General features: G+C 36.3%; 1 pseudogene; it reads right to left on the reverse strand.

Moving 5' to 3' along the window:
* Positions 1-6,143, reverse strand: part of LOC107718262 (E3 ubiquitin-protein ligase MIB2-like) — a 79,804-nt pseudogene that overhangs the window by 22,983 nt on the left and 50,678 nt on the right.

Genomic DNA, 6,143 nt, shown 5'->3' on the forward strand with positions numbered 1-6,143 from the left:
TCTGTCTGTTTTGTAAATAAACCCTTCTGCGATTGGGTCCTCCTTCCAGATCCCTGACAGAATTAGCCTACATAATCTGAGAATATTTGTTTTCCATTTGAATTGGTTCATTTGAAAGGAGACATTTCACTCTCTATAGATATATTTTTCGTGGCTACACAGAGTTTCACGCTCAAGTTCAAGGAGACCAAGACGGTGCTTTCATTATTTTACATAGCGCAATGTTTCATTGTTATTCTGAGTGCACACAAATAAACGTAGAGTCTTTACAGATTCGAAAGATATATCTGTATGACCAAAAATGAGGGAGTATTTTAACAGCAAGTGAGCGCACCGGCGCCTCCATCTGTCCTGCATGAGCTACTGTTCAGCTTCCACTCTCCGCACACACACTTCTAGGTTATCATTAGATGAGCGGCCATGTCAAGTTGCTAATACTTACATATTTCAGATGATTAGCCATATTTGAGGTCTATGAATGATAGGCGAGCGTTTGGATGTCCTGCCCGATGTACTACCACATAGACCAGCCGTTAACGATCTGTCCGTCACAGACTGCGTGACTGGATTGTTTTTTTCTGCGACTAATACATTTTGGTTAACCAAGCCTCTTCTCGTTGACTAACGGTTAGTCGACTATTAGGGGGCAGCCCTAATAAAAACATCTCAATGATCCACAAGTAATCCACAGCACTCCAGTCCATCAGTTAACATCTTAAAAAGACAAAAGCTGAAACAAATCCAGCATTAAGATTTTTTTAACTAAAATACGAGTCCATAATCCATAATAACGCTTTCAGTTTTGGCTGAATTATTCCTTTAACATCTACCAAACTATCTAGTTATGATCAGCTTAATCAGAAAAAGATCCCACTGAGGACAGCCGTTCTTTATTAACTGTCTTTTTAACCAGCCGTCTGTAGTCTCTAGTACAGTATCTTACAGAGAGGATGCTTTTTCCTTGAAAACGCAGATAAAGAGCTGAGCTAGGCAGCGTCAGGCCGTCTCTAGTGGGCTGTGTGTTTATAAAGGGAAAGGCTATAACCCTTCAGACAGAGAGAGCTAGAAATAACTTGAAACGTCTGGAGATTCCCTCCCATAGGACAACCCATGCAAACAAAATCCGGTTTCTTTCCACTAAATCAGACTATGAGGCACTAACCTTCTCAGGGTATTTCTGCACCAGTTCACGCACTTTAACGGCGTTCCCGTGAGCCGCCTCGATAACCAGCCGGCCCGGATGATCCTGCTCCGTGGACTGAGAGAGCAGCTTCTCCAGGACTGAAATGACCGTACCTGAACGACAGAGAGAAAGAGACATCTCCATTCTGTGTTCAGAGAAGGGTTTAGTGTTACAGTTCTACAGCTCAAAACCCTCTAAACCAGTCAGAATGAGTCAAAATGTCACCATGCATCAAACATCACAAACTATCCAGCACTGGCACAGCATGTAAAGGAGAGAAAAAGAGAGAGAGATACACTAAAAACACACGGTGCTGAAACGAGAAAAACAAGCGTTGGTATCATGCAGGACAGTGTGGAAGAGAACAGAGGACGTGCTTATCTTTTCTTTTACATTAACTCTTTCCCCGCCAGCGTTTTTGAAAAAAGTTACGATTTTCACAAAAATTTCATGGCCACCAGAATATTTTGTTGTATGAATATCTGAACATGCAATACATCAAAATAAAGAAGAGAGCATCTACTTTTAAACAAAACATCTGTTTTATTCTAGCTTCAAGCATTCTTTTTTGACAAAACTTGAATGTAGGTAGGTTTCATTAAAAAAAAGCAAAATTTTGAGCAAAAAGCGGAGAAAATTGCATTTTTAATCAAATACTACATCTGGATCATATTCAGTAATATTATCAAAGCAAATGTGCAGTAGATGGCTTCCATCAGCACTCCCTAAGCTTGCACAGTCCTTCAACACTTCCTGGATCAACATTTCACTCTGTAACATTAGGCAGTTTTCATTTATATGCTGTTTATTGTTGATAATCGCATTATTTTTCATATGCATATGCTTACATACGAGATCGCTTGTTTCTGCATCTTCCTCATCTGTGTTTTTGATCGAGTGATTCTAAACTCTTTCAGGAGATGCGTAATAGCGTCCCCGAGTGTATAACATGGAAACCCGGAAAAGTCTGTGTTTGGCGGTGAAAGAGTTATAGAGAAAGTCCAGCAAAAATTAATCATACAGAGTGACTGTGATCATTGTGTAATTATGAGCTGGGCGGACAGTGAGGAGCTACTTCCTGTGAATTCTTACTTCCTGATTCGCTGGAGTTCTCAGCCGTCATCAGATTGGCGTCGACCTCGCCACGCTGCGCAGAGAGACACGCCCGCCAGCGTTTTTGAAAAAAGTTACGATTTTCACAAAAATTTCATGGCCACCAGAATATTTTGTTGTATGAATATCTGAACATGCAATACATCAAAATAAAGAAGAGAGCATCTACTTTTAAACAAAACATCTGTTTTATTCTAGCTTCAAGCATTCTTTTTTGACAAAACTTGAATGTAGGTAGGTTTCATTAAAAAAAAGCAAAATTTTGAGCAAAAAGCGGAGAAAATTGCATTTTTAATCAAATACTACATCTGGATCATATTCAGTAATATTATCAAAGCAAATGTGCAGTAGATGGCTTCCATCAGCACTCCCTAAGCTTGCACAGTCCTTCAACACTTCCTGGATCAACATTTCACTCTGTAACATTAGGCAGTTTTCATTTATATGCTGTTTATTGTTGATAATCGCATTATTTTTCATATGCATATGCTTACATACGAGATCGCTTGTTTCTGCATCTTCCTCATCTGTGTTTTTGATCGAGTGATTCTAAACTCTTTCAGGAGATGCGTAATAGCGTCCCCGAGTGTATAACATGGAAACCCGGAAAAGTCTGTGTTTGGCGGTGAAAGAGTTATAGAGAAAGTCCAGCAAAAATTAATCATACAGAGTGACTGTGATCATTGTGTAATTATGAGCTGGGCGGACAGTGAGGAGCTACTTCCTGTGAATTCTTACTTCCTGATTCGCTGGAGTTCTCAGCCGTCATCAGATTGGCGTCGACCTCGCCACGCTGCGCAGAGAGACACGCAGGGTTAAAGGTCCACGTCTGACCTCCGAACGCCACGCGCAGGTCACCGTCTGCATACACCTTCAGAACCTTCCCGACCTGACCCAGAGCCTGAGAACACACACACACAGAGACAGAGACACAGACAGACAGACAGACAGACAGACACACACACACACACACACACACACACACACACACACACAGACAGACAGACATGTAAATGTTAAACAAATCACTTGTTAAATATCTTTGCAGAAAAGATGCCTTAATGACACCTATATCTAGCACAAACTTGTCTTATACATATTATATGTTCAGAAATAATATGAGGAAAATGCTTTAAAATTCTCAAAAGTCAAGGTTATTCAAAAAATGACTGAAGGTATAACACCAGTAGACTATTATTGACTATAAATGTTCTGTAAAAACAACAGTAGCTTTCAGCCTGTCACCATGATGCAAACATGAAATATCAGACATACAGTAGTTACAGGTTTTTTTATTCGCTTGCGCTGCTTTTCCATTGTTTTTTTCTTTGTAAACATGGACGTGTTTGACTGTTGCGCTTGCGTCTCATGCATTAAACTGCAGTCTTAAAACGCTGAGCTCAAGTTAAAAGAAGCTAACTCCCATCTTCTAGCATGTTTTTCCTCTTCCACTGACTGCGTCGCATCTTTGTCAACACAAAAGCGTTCAGTGTGAATAGCACCTAGCCATATGAGCGCGTCACACATGAGCGGATAATCACGTGCGCCGACACGCGGTTGGATAATTATTTTCTCTTTACAGTTATCATTGTCATATTGTCAAAACGTCTAATTCTAACGTTTGGAAATATTTCTATTCAAAATCAAGATTCCTCAATTTATAAAAAAAAATAAAATCGTGGCAATACATTAAATTAGAATTAATTTTAAAAATCTGAAAAAACGCCCAGCCCTAGCTAGAGGACAACTAAAAATCAGACGACAAGGTGTTAAATCAGTGCTGTCATGATACCGGATTTACAGTAGTCCTCACCAATTTTACAAACTTCAACAAATTGTTACATGTTCCCTTGTTTTGTGTGTTATTGACTCTTATTTTGATGTATTGTTCCTGTGTTCTGTCTTCCTCTGTTTAGTTTCTGTTTCCTCTGTTGCCTTTGTCTCCTTAGTAACCTTCATTTGTTCCCATGGTAATTCATTAGTCTCACCTGTTACTCATTAGCCTCTTGTTACCCTGTGTATTTATACCTCTGTGTTTCAGTCTTTGTTCGTCGGTCGCTGTCTATACATTCTGTGTGTAGCTGTTGCGTGGTTTTGGTTTAGTTCCTTGTTTTTTTGGATTGTTTTGTGTTCATTAAATTATTGCTGCATTTAGATCCTCACCTCTTCCTTGCCTAAACTACTTGAAATACTGAATTTATTATAAATGGTAAAATTATAATAAATTATACATTTAAAAAAAAGTTAATTCATAAAAATACTAATTTAAAATATTTATAAAAATACTATTTAAAAGATTTAAATACACATAATAAATTAAAACAATCATAAATGAATTGGTTTTTATTTTACAAGTTAAATGTGTTTAGTTTCTGACTGGCTGTTCATAAAAGAATAAATTAAATATGGCACAACTTTTTTTGTTTATTTTTAGTATCTAGTCTATCAAGGCAATTACTGGATTGCATATATTATCTCTTTGAAAAGATCACTAAAAAGTCTATAAACATCCTTTATAGACAGAATTAAGCCTTTTTAATTGGCAATAACTTTTTAATTTTTTGTTGTAATTCTCTCATGATTTGGCAACGGTCCTGCATTTCTATTTTTAACATTTGCATTTTCTTTTCTCAAAACTGCTGTTCTTCCTGTTTAAAACTTATCTATCTATCTATCTATCTATCTATCTGTCTGTCTGTCTGTCTGTCTGTCTGTCTATCTATCTATCTATCTATCTATCTATCTAAATCAAGATTCCTCAATTTATAAAAAAATATAAAATCGTGGCAATACATTAAATTAGAATTAATTTTAAAAATCTGAAAAAACGCCCAGCCCTAGCTAGAGGACAACTAAAAATCAGACGACAAGGTGTTAAATCAGTGCTGTCATGATACAGGATTTACAGTAGTCCTCACCAATTTTACAAACTTCAACAAATTGTTACATGTTCCCTTGTTTTGTGTGTTATTGACTCTTATTTTGATGTATTGTTCCTGTGTTCTGTCTTCCTCTGTTTAGTTTCTGTTTCCTCTGTTGCCTTTGTCTCCTTAGTAACCTTCATTTGTTCCCATGGTAATTCATTAGTCTCACCTGTTACTCATTAGCCTCTTGTTACCCTGTGTATTTATACCTCTGTGTTTCAGTCTTTGTTCGTCGGTCGCTGTCTATACATTCTGTGTGTAGCTGTTGCGTGGTTTTGGTTTAGTTCCTTGTTTTTTTGGATTGTTTTGTGTTCATTAAATTATTGCTGCATTTAGATCCTCACCTCTTCCTTGCCTAAACTACTTGAAATACTGAATTTATTATAAATGGTAAAATTATAATAAATTATACATTTAAAAAAAAGTTAATTCATAAAAATACTAATTTAAAATATTTATAAAAATACTATTTAAAAGATTTAAATACACATAATAAATTAAAACAATCATAAATGAATTGGTTTTTATTTTACAAGTTAAATGTGTTTAGTTTCTGACTGGCTGTTCATAAAAGAATAAATTAAATATGGCACAACTTTTTTTGTTTATTTTTAGTATCTAGTCTATCAAGGCAATTACTGGATTGCATATATTATCTCTTTGAAAAGATCACTAAAAAGTCTATAAACATCCTTTATAGACAGAATTAAGCCTTTTTAATTGGCAATAACTTTTTAATTTTTTGTTGTAATTCTCTCATGATTTGGCAACGGTCCTGCATTTCTATTTTTAACATTTGCATTTTCTTTTCTCAAAACTGCTGTTCTTCCTGTTTAAAACCTATCTATCTATCTATCTATCTATCTGTCTGTCTGTCTGTCTGTCTGTCTGTCTATCTATCTATCTATCTATCTATCTATCTA

The sequence above is a fragment of the Sinocyclocheilus rhinocerous genome, unplaced genomic scaffold (assembly GCF_001515625.1).
Source record: "Sinocyclocheilus rhinocerous isolate Xijiao unplaced genomic scaffold, SAMN03320098_v1.1 scaffold1474, whole genome shotgun sequence".
NCBI classification, from domain to species: Eukaryota; Metazoa; Chordata; class Actinopteri; order Cypriniformes; family Cyprinidae; genus Sinocyclocheilus; species Sinocyclocheilus rhinocerous.